Source organism: Pagrus major, chromosome 7 (genome assembly GCF_040436345.1).
Source record: "Pagrus major chromosome 7, Pma_NU_1.0".
Classification (NCBI taxonomy): domain Eukaryota; kingdom Metazoa; phylum Chordata; class Actinopteri; order Spariformes; family Sparidae; genus Pagrus; species Pagrus major.
Window position 1 is genome coordinate 13,050,011 of NC_133221.1, and position 13,465 is coordinate 13,063,475.

Below are 13,465 nucleotides of genomic sequence, written 5' to 3' on the forward strand. Positions count from 1 at the left end.
CATCCTACAGATTCAATTAATTTGTCCCTACTTTACATTGTCATTTACTTTATTACTGCTTTGTTCAAGAACACATGAAAACCAACATTTGCCAGGAGCAGAGAAAGCAAACAGGATTGTTATCTGTAACAACATGGCACAAACATGATGTTATCACATAAAGAGCAAAACACACCCACAGCTTGGTCTTATTAAACACTACCTTTCTACATGGGAGTTCTGCTTCATAAACCTGATTAATTGTGGATTCAGCCTTTCACCCCTGCTGAAACACACCTTCCTCCCACACTGATGCGGAAACTGCTGTTAACATTAACACCTCCATACTGTTACAGTGCGGCAGTTACATCACGTCCACGCTGGAAGTCAAATGACACAAAGTAGACACAGGCATGTATTCATGCACCGGAGATGCAGCACACACATGGATGCTGTTGTACTCAATGAATCATTATGTCTTTAAAATGTCAGAAAACAGAAAAAAACAAAAAACAAAACATAATCTCAGTTCGCCAGAGCCCAAAGTAATGTCTTCACGTATGAGCTGCAACTAATCAATACTTTCACTGTCATTTAATCTGATGATTATTGTATATACTAATACTTATTACACTTCCCCAGAGCTAGAGACAACGCCTACATTTGTGGAAATAAAAAGGGGAAAAATGCAAATTGCAAATAATACATAAATAAATACATACATAAATTTAGAAATAAACAGAAATTAAATTAGATGGAAAATTAAATGGGAAGGAAATTATTATTTGAATTAATACAAAGGTAAATTAATAGGAAGCAAAATTAATGCAGAAAAATATATATTTATGTTACATTTTATGAAGTAATTAATGCCTACATTTATTTTCCTTCAATTGTATTTTTGGTGCCAATAATGGCATATTAATTTTATATTTGAGCCATTTACATATTTCTTTATTTCTGATTTTGGCAGCTTTAGTCCTCCATAGATCCAGTCCTGGGCAGGAAATCTTCAGCTATTTAAGGACTTTGTTCCATGCCATCCCCTATCTCATGTTTCTGGCTACTGTCTAACACAAACAGTCTATTAAAGGCAGAATACTGAAAAAAGCTCAGCATTTACAGTACAGAACATTATGTATATTTTATTAGCAACGTTGCCCTTTGGATCATTTTTGCTCTTAGCAGTCATTCCTCACACTGATTATTACAGGGTTGGTTTGTGGTCCTGAATGTCATGTGAATCAAGAGTAAATCTGGAAGAGAGCAGTGGGCATTAAAAATTTCCTCCAGCAATGCTGGCAGCAGTTCTTGACAAAGCTTGGTCTCTCATGTTGGATATTGGATATTGATTTCTTGATTATTATTCTGGCTGGAAGGAGAAGTGTAGTATATCAGCAGAGAAGGATGTTTGAATGCCTGGTGATATACATCCTCTCCAAATAATCACATGGCCTTGTCTAACATGGATGTCGGGCAACTCTGTTTCTGTCACTCATGCTGTAGGTATCAAAATTACAATCACACAAGTTGTTTTTTATGAATGCTTTAGCACTAAGTACCTTGTATAAAGATGTATTCCTGCTGTGATTAAATTACAGAACAAAAAGCCTTGAGGCAATCGAATTTGAATAAGTGATTTGCGCACTAACATTCATGCCTTGGTCTTATGCAACAGTTTAAGTTAGAAGCATGAAAACTAAGCAGAATCAATTACATAAATCAAATTAACATCTATTCAGTGCAGACATGCATCCAGTCAACCAATCAATCATAATGGATTTAATGATGCTTAGAACGAATGAAAAATCTGTTAAATGCTCAAAAGACGCTAAATTGTGCCACTTATTAGCTTGATGAGTTAAATGTCGTTTTGCATATGAATAACATGCTAATGCCCATGAAGTATCTATGAGACTTCACCGTGGTAAGCGTGCAATGTAAGTTCATAATACTTATAGTAAAATAGTAAAAGCTGATCCCCTCGGAGAACACAGACGCTGAACGCGAGGCAGCGACACGACATCAGACTACTTGGTAACGCTTCACATTTCAGAGGGAAACAAGTGTGTTTGGGAAAGCCTGAGGCTAAGGGAGACATTTGATTATCGCTGTTTGTGTTAACAAGAGTTTCAGTTACAAGCACATTCGTTAAAACTTTCCTCCTCCTCTTAGTGTAGGAGCCACAGGCAAATGCAAGTCACACGTGGGATAAGGAACCACTTTGTTGCCTGTTAATTAAGTTGAAACCCTGTTAAAAAACACTTCCTGTGAAGACTCGCACTGGAAACCTATGACTGAATCTTTACACTTATTGTACATTGAATGCCAGTCAAATGAAGTTTGTTTAGTGGATACCGACACGACAGGACTGTTATGTCATAGCTAATGCAATCATCATGCCAAGTATCTTTCATTCAATAAACTGAACTGTACAGCATTGAAGCTTACAGACTAATTTAAACTCATCAGCACAATCTGTTAAAGCCACGTGAAAACAATCCGCCAACTGCCTTTGACAGGCGGACAGAATCGTAATGTAGTGTACAATAATCACATGGACACAAGAGCCAGAACGAAATAGCATAGGGGTCATCACTTGATATAGGCAAGACCATTCGGACACAAAGCAGGTCACACAAGACACAATAAACAAAAAAACTCGAGCCTGGGACGAGCAACGTGATCTATTGGCTACACGTTCACTTTCAAGCTTGTTTTTCTCAATTAACCACAACAGCTTGTATGATAAAACTCAATAGTCCAACAACAACACAGTCAGTAAAAGACTTTTTTTTCCCAACCTTAATGAGAGGGTATGCCAGAGATGGCTGGGGATCATTGGTGTTGAGTCAAGTCCAGAGCGAAGCCGGTCAAACCTTCTTCCATGTGTGGCAGGACCATAACCAGAGACAGTTGGAACACAGACTTTGTGCGTAGCTGCTGGGGCACTCTGTTGTGCACTCCACACACTCAGACACTCCCTCACACGCAGTCTCTGAGCGGGAGGATCCACTCGCAGTTGGAAACAGCCCGACAGCTGAGCTCTGGGAGATCCAAGAGGCGACAGATAGAGTCAGACGTGCTGCTGGTCTCTGCTTCTCTCCTTCTCTCTCGCTCTGTATCAGCCTGCAGCTTCCACCCTCTTCCCCGAGTCCCCCTCTCTGTTGCTCTGCTCTCCCTCTCTACTTAAATCTCTTTCTTGTACACACATGCATTCTCCACGCTGCATCCCCCCCACCCTCCATCCCCCTACTCTCTCTCTCTCCCTCACTCTATCTCCCTCACTCACTCACACACACTCATGCATACATACATACCTCTGTCAGCCTTTTTTAGTCTTCACACTGCATGCTTTCATTGTAGCTCCTCGCATGAAGAATGTCTTTTATAAGGTATTTAATATCTCGACCAGTCTTGTACTCTTAAGTCCTTTTATTCTCACATTTTTACCTCAACCCCTGGACACAAACTCAAGCACTTCTCAGTCTTCACGTCTCAGTATTTCACCTTATGGACCCCTAATATTAATTTTCAACACTTGACTATACATATGAGACAAATGGAGGCACTGAAGAGGGAAAGAGTAACACAGAAAGATACAATTGAAGAGACAAAAGGATAATGACATGATACAAAATGGATATCTGGATGTGGAGAGTTCTGCAGGGTGGGGTTGAGACTGGGGCACGGTTTAGCTTTGAAGTGCAAATGAAAGCAAAATGTCATGGTTAATCTTCGCCAGCGAGCACAGTTTTTCGCCACCAGCAAAGGCACAGTGTGTGTGTGTGTGTGTGCGTACCCTTACTCCCCAGTCCATTCCAATGCAATCTCACAATGCACTTTAGGATCTACTGGGAGCATTATTCATAAAGAAAACAGAAACAAAAGACTTCACATCAGTCTCCTTCTCTCTGTTGACGCCACAAACGAAATGCATGCAATTCATATATGCTGTATAATGACAATGGTAGTACTATTGCATCCATTCGTGAATATATTTGAATGTAAAAATGTGCCTTCACCCAGCGCAGAGCTGTGTCAGTGGAATAAATGAGATGGAGATAGAAAAAATGGGGGTGGGGGCAAAGCGGCAGCCAATCAGCATTCACATAATTGCTAGCTATGATATTCAAACTATGAAAAGCTAGTTTGGTATAGATATGTAGGTACTACTTTCCATATTTTCATATTTATTTTGAAAATAAATCAACATTGTGACCAATGCAACATATGGAGGAGTATATGAAAGGGTTCATTTGCAGAAACAGATATCTTTATTTTTATTAATTTCTCTAAATCATACCTTTTTTTACACTCAATCAATTAAACAGGTGCTGCGTTTTTTGATACTACAGTATATGTCACATCTTTTTAAGTTACATGAATCACGTTTTTCATCGTGCAGTCAAGGGAATATCAATCAAACTGTTATTTATTCTGAGAATGACGTTTATCTGTTTCTGCAAATGAATAATGTTCGCGGAGGGATTTTGATATGGTCACAATTTATTTCATTCATTCTTTATTCGTCTGTCTGCACTGCCTTCCTTCCATCTCTTTCAAAGCCTGAATACCCACCTGAATCAGCAGGAAACAGGGACAGCAGTAACAGAAACACACCTGGTGAACAGACTGACTGCCTGCCAGCTCCCATCTCATATAAAAAGTATCCACAAGACAGCTAGAGGACAAAAAAAATGTAATTATAGACAACATGCAATTTTATCTCCTAAATTGATGCTTAACATAAATATATGAAGGTCATGTTTAGAGACTAATGACGTTACATCTTGGAAATTGATTTTGATGTATGAAGTGATCTAGGACACTCTGGATATACTTACCACCCATGGAAAGTCCAGTGTAGATAGTTGGATTTTGGCCAGCTATTTTGTCTAATAGTGATGTCCTGATCAAGTTTTTAAGTCCTTAATTATGTGTATCTTACGCCATGGGTCCACGATGTCATCTTCCCTTGATCACGAGTAAAATGTTATTGTCTTGAGATCACAAGTTAATTATGTCATTATTATGAGATAACGAGATCATTTTGTCGAGATTTTCAGATAATGAATTTAAAAAATGATCTTATTATCTCAGGAAAACAACAGTTGTTATCTCGTGATAATGACATAATTAACTCGTGATCTCGGCAAAACAAATAAAATTGAATTTGTTTCACTGGAAAACTGAGGAAATAATATATTTGACCCATGGCCGTTTTGGGCTACCTGCCAATTCTGAGTCTGATTCATTATTTAGTTTTGCCAAAATGTGAATTAAATATCAGGCATTTCAAAATAACAGCTGTAGCCTCTTAGGTTTGGCACACTTTTTTCACCATTTTCACCATTTTGATGTTTTGTACACTTCTATTTGCCGATACCGAGCCAATAAAATATTTTTTTGGATTGACCCCAACACCCCTTGTACATATCTATTGTTTAATGTATTGATTTAGGACGCACAGTGACAACCAGTGTAAGCAGAAGCAATGCACGTCTGTTTAAATAAAATGAGAAACAGGTTGTACAACTCTTCTCCAGTACACTGTGTTCATTCACCAAACTCCCAACCAAGAGAAGGCATTGGGTTCAAAACATTTGCTCTGACCAAACGTACTGAAGAGGAGTCATGTGTGCTGTATTGTATTGTTTTAAACAGGCACAGTTTGATTTTCACTGAGGAAAAGTAACTTCTGTGACTTAACACAGGTTCTGACATTATTGTGTGCCTTTTAGCACAGTGAAGAGGAATCCAGCTTCGACAGATCACCCTCCTCTCATCCCCCGCTGGCCATCTCTGCTGTGTCTTGTGGCTCCATGTGTTCACTTAAAAGATGGCAGTAACATTTACTTGCAGTGGTCAGATTGTAGTGACCACTTTGCACACACCATGTGAGCACACACAGACCAAATGCACATGCAGACACATGCGTTTTGAAAAACAGTGCACCTGAAGGCAACTCTCAGGCATGACAATGACAAACGCCATTGTCGCTTATATTTTAAATCAAGTCTTTGTCTCCAGTGTGATTTTATATGTAGGAAGGGCACCATGTATCTATCTTTCTTTCATGACTGCTGATTCCCAGGCATCTTCCTCATCATCATGCATTATCAAGGTCGTCATCATGCATCATCATGATGATTCTCCCTTAAACCCACATGCATGAAGGAGAAGGGCACATTTCACTGATCACATGTAAGAGAGCCTCAGATGATAAACTGCACTTCTATGCTTGTGTGCCTTTTCATAAAAAACACACATCTATTGGCAGAAAAAAAACAGGCACAGCTGGTTCAGTAGATCTAGTGTGCACATCGGGACTCAGTGGACTACAATAAAGTGTAGCTGTGTGTAGTTTTGACCAAATACTCAGTTAATACCAGCATTTGGTCTGTATGTCTGCCATATATTGACCACGTAAGACCATCATGCCTAATCAGAACTTAGCTTTTAAAACAGTATCTCTGAATGGCCCATTTATTGTAGCAGTCTAGCAATGTTATAGTTCAACTTTCACTATGAATTGGAGTCAGTCATCACTGAGCAGCTTGGCAGTTTATGTACCTCACATGATTCTTTTAAAAGTTGTGAGTAAGTTACAACTAATGTTGTCACTAAAGCCATTGCTTGCAGTCTGAATTAATCCAGTACACACTGTCTATCATTCTTGGCTGTCAATGCAGGGAATTTTTGGACGAGCCATCTTGTCTGACAAGGCGATGGTGATCACAGGAATATACAAATAAAAAACTCAAGATAAAACTCACAGGTGAAACACAAATCCTGTGCGTGCAGTGCCTGCAGCGTGGCTACTGCCAGCCCTATCGATTTAAATGCAGTTTTCCTGTGATAATTGTCAATAAAAATGATGACGTGATTTTCCATTACTTTTGTGGAAAGAGAGAGAGAGTGAGGGAGAGGAGGAAAAAGAGAGCGCTGGAAAAAAACTGTGCTTTCCCTGTTGTGTATATTCGTTTCATGTCTGTGGCATATTGCAAAGATATAGACATTGAAGCTGGAGTGAAAGGCTGGTACAATGTCGATATGCCTGTCCACAGATTGTTTTCAGGTGTATTCATGCTGAGAACCTGAGCGTGTCGTAGGAAAAATATTACATTCTGCCATGTACACGTGCCGCTCGCACACAATGTGTGTCTCAGCAGTACGAACTGTGTTTGCACAACAACTTCCTGAAATCCTGAAAGAGCAACTTATAGGCTTGTAGACTTTGTTTCATAGAAATGTTGCTATTGTGTTAAAAGGTGGATTGATTCAGTTTTTCACAAGCCATGTTAGTAGAAATTCAGAAAAAAGTAGGCAGTTCTAACAATAGACTGGGGAAAAAACACTATAGCCATTTTTGCTTCAGTTTGCATTTGAGCATTTTTGTCATGGCACATTATTGTGTTGTCATTGTGCTGTCCGGACGTACACAGTTTTCCTGAATGGGAAAGGAACAGCAGTAGAGTTGTGCTTATTTGTGCAGGTGTAGAGATGGGAGTTCACAGGTTCCCCTCACAGAATCCCACCACTGGCCGTTATATCTTGTTATTCTCGCCTGTTCTCAGTCTCTTTGATGCCTGTCATGCTTCAAATCATTATAATTACTTATAATTTACAGTCAATCGCATCTGAATATGAACTGTATTTTCATCCAGAGCCAAGAACAATACTAGGATTTAGATTCATATGTATTATTGTTAAACTTGATGACACAGTAGTGTACAGTGTATGTTTTGGTTTTTTTTCATTTTTTTTCCACAAACATTAAATAATTGAGGACATCCTTCAGCTGCTTGTTAACATAAATGCTTCTGTGCAATCACCACATCTGTGCACTATCTATTCATTTTTGTTGATTAGTGCCATAGAGGCCCCCCTTTTTTTTTACACTGTCGTGTGTCGTGCTGAAAATAACATTATGACAGCTGAGTGGCTGCAAAGTTTTGTTTGCTATTTCAGACTGTATGATGTAACGAGCTAAGTCTATAATGTACAGTATGCAAATGCACAGGACTTGTCTCAGCAGGGGAACAGTCAAGCCCAAAGCCTACAGAGGGCTCTGTCTCCATTCATAGCATCATAATACACAACCACCACCCTTTTATTCCTGGATGTATCAGATTGCTCATTCTCTCTCTCTCTCTCTCCCTCTCTCTCTCTCTCTCTCTCTCTCTCTCTGTGTGTGTGTGTGTCTCCCTTTGTCCCTTACTTGCTTTCTCTTTTTGTCTTATTCTTGAGTTAGTCAAGGCAGCCCTTTTGATATGTGGGTCAGGACTCTGTGTGTTTCATTTTATGAAAGCCAATAAAAACACGAGAGGACTCACAGGAACAGAGGGAGTGAGAATTGTTTTGTTCGGGGAAAAAAGAGGGGAGGAGAGGCACATGTCGATGCACGTGGGCCCGTAACTAATCAATCACCGTTGTTCCTCTTGTAGCTGGTCCAGCAGGGATTCAGTGAGACACACGCAGGTGCACTTCCTATGATGTTGTCATGGGGTGGTCATCAAGACCATGACTTCAAAAGGGGGCTAATAGATGCGGGAACATGAGGAATGAATCTGCACATTCTGATGGATCAAAAGCTTGTGTGAATTATCTTCACACGTGGATGATTTTGAAATTAGCCATGTATCAACAGTGTGTGAAAAGATTGTTCTCTATAATTTCATTTTACGACTATTCGACATCAAGGATTTGCTATTTGATATGTAAATAGCTGAAAAAGTGACACTGGAAAATGTAACACTTACTTGTTTGATACACTTTTAAAACATACAATATAAACCCTTCTGCTGTTGTCTCACTATGGCATGCTTTAGCTGTGATCAATGCATTTCCACTGTGTCCTTACAAGGCATAACAGTGTTGACAACTGATTAACTTAATATATGTCTCAAGCTCTAGACTTGGGAACATTTTCAAAAGACTCTTTATGTCCACGTGGAGCAGTTTATCAAGTATGATCAACAGGCGATTTGTACTCCTTTCCTTACCTTTTCCTCAAGTCAAGGTCAAGAACATAAATGCCAACTCAATTTGGAGTTCAGGGGTATGTTTGCTCAAAAGATGCCGTGCCTTATCTTGCAGAGGCACTTCACATTGCCACTTTTTATAAACGGCATGTGTTTTGTACTGCCTGTGGGAAGAATGAACATATTCTGTAAGTCTGGGCCGATTAAGAAATGTTCACACCAGTTCGATATGAGGCTTAAGACCGGACTGGTCACACCAAATTTCACTAATAGATGTTGGACGAGAACCAGCCGCTCCCAAAAGGAACATAACAAGAGCCCTTGAATGAGAGTGTAGCAGCACTTCAGTCCATCAGGGAAACTGCAACGCATCGCATTTTCATTTCACCACTTCAACTTAACTTGTCTAATTCTAAAGTTTAAAATCAAAAAGATAAATAAAACAAGACTTCAGCTGAGTGAAACTGGAGAAAAAAGGCAGCAGCAACATTTCAAGTAGTCACGTATGTTAACCTTGCAATGAGTTTTCTACACCACGTACCTGATAATCTTTCACAATAAAAGCCTTGTTAAGGACTGAAGGATTTCTGTCCACTGAAACGCAAGAAGGCTTTACATTTGAAGCAGATTTGAAGTGTTGACTATGTATTAACAGTGTAATGCAGTAACTTCAACAGGGCAAACAGGAGCATCGGACCAGCACCTGGGACAGTTAAACAATGTTGTACAGTAAAGGCGAGAACTGCCATGCTGGTTAAAACGGAAACAATCCCTGAAACTTTAATTATTCTCAATGATTTATTGGTCCAGGTCTGGATTGGACGGTGTCCTGGCCCGGGCCCAGATCATGGTCCAGCGATTAGTGACTTCAGGGGGATGGAGAGGGATGGCAGGTTGTTTGCTAACAAGGGGCATGTTGCCACCCCTTATCCACCCTCAACTGGCCTACAGAGTATAATAATTTAAGAAGGAAGCAGAAACACTGTACTATGATAGATATATAAGCAGAATAGATTGCATACCATGGATAAATTGCTGTGTAATGTTGTCTAACATGCTCCTGCTTTCTTCTGAGGTCATCATACTTTTCTATGCTCTCTAACATATTGTAGACAGTAGAGTAACTCAAACCTGTTTCTTTTTTAGTACCTGGGTACAGTGGAAGTCACTGCAGTATGTTTTCATTCACTCTTAAATTCCTAACTTTCAACCTAGCAGCTCAGCAAGAGTTTGACAGGCGTCGTAGCATGAAGGCTTAGGCAGTGTGCTTATAACAATGGCCTCAAAAATATGAACAGTTGACAACAGACAGGCAGTCTAATCCAAAGGCCTGAGGCAAGAAATAACAGGTTGGCAGCAGGTTATACACAGGTTGGCAACAAGCAAACTGATTTTGAGCAAAGACCAGCTAACAGGTCATAGCAGGTAAGCAGAATACTAAAAATCTCCCCAACCCAAAGGCAAAATGGGCTTCGATCAGGAGAGTAAACTGACTGTGAAACCAACAGTCTGAGCTTCAATGGAGCTTTAACAGGCAGTTTAGTTAGAGCAATGGTAAACAAGAGGTACAACTCCAGTTGGTTCAATGCAGCAATCTTTGCAGTCTACTCTTAGGTGTGTGCTCAATGTCTGCAACAGTGTATGTGTACATACTCCCACAAGCTGAGCTCTCGTCTGAAAAGTGGGAGTCTCTTCAACATCGCAGTGAGTGCTGTCGACCAGTCAACAGCAACCACACAGGACGGTAGAAGAGAGCAGCAATGAAAATACGAATGTGACAATTTTTAATTAAAACTTTGAATGTGGCATTATGGCGCACACCACTACTTGGCAGGCAAAACAGACCCAAAGGGTTGAGGCAGGGAGGCAGGAAATAGTTTTGTAACTGGCAAACAGGTTCCAGGCAGGTAACAGCCTAACGGTATAAGCAGGAAAGTAGAATCGGCATGAATGAAATGAAGATTATGTGGTAAACTGGTCCTGAAAACTCAAATTTAATGTAGTGATAAAATTGAATGACCTGCTTCAACTAACACGCATTGCCGAGAACAAATCCAGCAGATGCTTGAAAGCTCTGTTGTGCACTACAGAGTTGTGCTTCCACATAAACAAAAAATCAAGACTTGATTGCCTCCATGTGCCACAGCCTCTAGATATGGCGGTGATGAATTTGAGGGTCAGGCTGAGTCAAATCCTGCAGAAGCTGCTTATCTGCTCAACCGACTGAAACAAAGTGATTAATGACTAATTGAGTTTTACAACTTGACAATGCGACAACAGTGACCTTGGCTGCGGTAAACAAGCAGTACAGTAAAGGAAAAGGCCTCTGGTATGAAGAAAAACCAGTGCACTCACTAAAAAGTAATTCATGCAAGTACATGAACCTGTACCATTAAGTGCAACAGAGAAGGTCTCTTTCTGTCACTATATACTGTATATATCTAATTAATCTCAATTCAAATGAACTGTATTGGCATGGGAAACATTTACATTGCCAAAGCAAGTGTGAAATAAAAGCAACAAAAAATGTACATTAACAGAAGAAATCAAAGATTGGCCCTTCCACCCCAGCTCAATGGGCGAGACAGAAAGAGAGAGCAAAAGAGCTAGAGAATGAATGAAGAGAGGGAACGGCGTTAGCTTGAAAAAGAAGCAGCGAATCAGAAAAATTCAATGTTATTTTCTGACAGTTTCACAGCGGTTATGCTTTAAAGCGCAAATACATATATGTATACGCCCATACCTCTGCACACAACTTCCTGGATCTGGTCTGAATGCAGCCAGAGTGCACGCTTTACCCTACGGTTTTGCTTTCTGCTCTGCCTGTGTGTGTGTGTGTGTGTGTGTGTGTGTGTGTGTGCAGCCCCACCCTCAGTCAAACAGACACACAGGGCTGCAGACCAAGAGCAGAGGAGAGAGATGGAAATGGCGATGTAACTTTGTTGCTGTGTTTATATAGAGTCTCGACTTCACACTGGCATTGGCTGGTGGCTACACACCACAAAGCAATGAAAGGATGACCCCAGAAAACATCCCCAGCACAACAAAATGGCAGGCACAGGGCTGGTTTCTCTAAAATAGAAAACGCTACTTGGTCTTAAGTGATGATTGAGAGGGATTGCTTTTGTATGAGTCTATATTATTTTATTTTTTTTAGGAAAATCCTGCATAGTACACCTTTATATCACCAGATATTTGTTGTAAGTATATCTATGTACTGATTCAGCACAGTGCAAATAGTCAGAACGAGAATGTCTAGGTGACTGACTGTCTTTGTGGTGCTTGTATTGCATTGAATGACCTTTTCCCGTCATCCTTTCCGCTTGATATATATACAGCATATATACAGTTTATCGACTAAATGCATCCATACGTGCGTCCATGTCTTGCTTGGCAGGATGCTTTATTGTATGTGCTCTGATAGACAATCCTATAAAAGTGCGTGCTGTCTCTTCACACATAAATCCCATCATCCATGCAAGCCCCACGGCCATATTGAGTTAGAACACAATCAAGTTGTTCCCAAGATTGTCAGACCACTTTCAACACTAAAAAAGTGGTCAGGCTACACTGTATATGTTTGGCTTTATTTAAATTACATTACTGTTGGCTGAGTTTTAGATAAATGTCAATGGATGTCACATACAGTGACTGAGGACTTGTCTTTGTATTGCTTTTATGAATGATTTCCTATAGTAGCAACAGCAAACCTTTTCAAATGCAACAGGATGAAAACAAAGGAGGGAGAGCAAAACAAGGCCGCAGAGTAACAAAGAGATTCCCATGGTTTTTTATTGCATTTGTGCATAACATATTATGGGAAAGTGCTTCTATCTTGAAACTGTAAGTGTTGGCAATAAATCACACTTTTGCAGCTGACCACCTTTAATCTTTTCTTATTGTCTTTATTTCATTTCATTTGATCCTCTCCCACATTGTATTGACTATATTTCATTGTTCACGCCTGCTGCACATGTGAAATTTTTTCTTGGCTCGTCTTGCCCCTCCGGCAGTGAAAACTGCATTATGTCCTCCACTGCTTGCTTGCTCTACTTATTACTCCTCCCTCCTCTCCCCCTCAATGCAGGATCTCATGTCTCATATCACTCGTTCATACAACCCGGGCCCTCCACCTGTTTGTGCTTCACTCCATCATTCAAACCTTACTCATTCAAGATTACTCTCCCTCCTTCATCTTCTAGCTTGTCATCTTAAAAAGCCCTTGGCTATAAGCACCAAAAATAACTGAAAGGTTTTAGAGAATGCTTGACCACTTCCATCATAGGTTGATTTTAATCTATATGTTGTCTGAAAGGAGCTTTCACCACGTGCAAAGATTAGGAAAAGTCAAAATTGGCATGGTTGTCCCAGCACAATGACTTGTTTGCAGCCACACTGACTGAGAATGTTGATTGGCTAAATAAGGCCAAACACCCCATATCAGTCACATTTGTTAATATATGGCTCTGTCACATAGTGTCACGTCACAAAGTCACAGA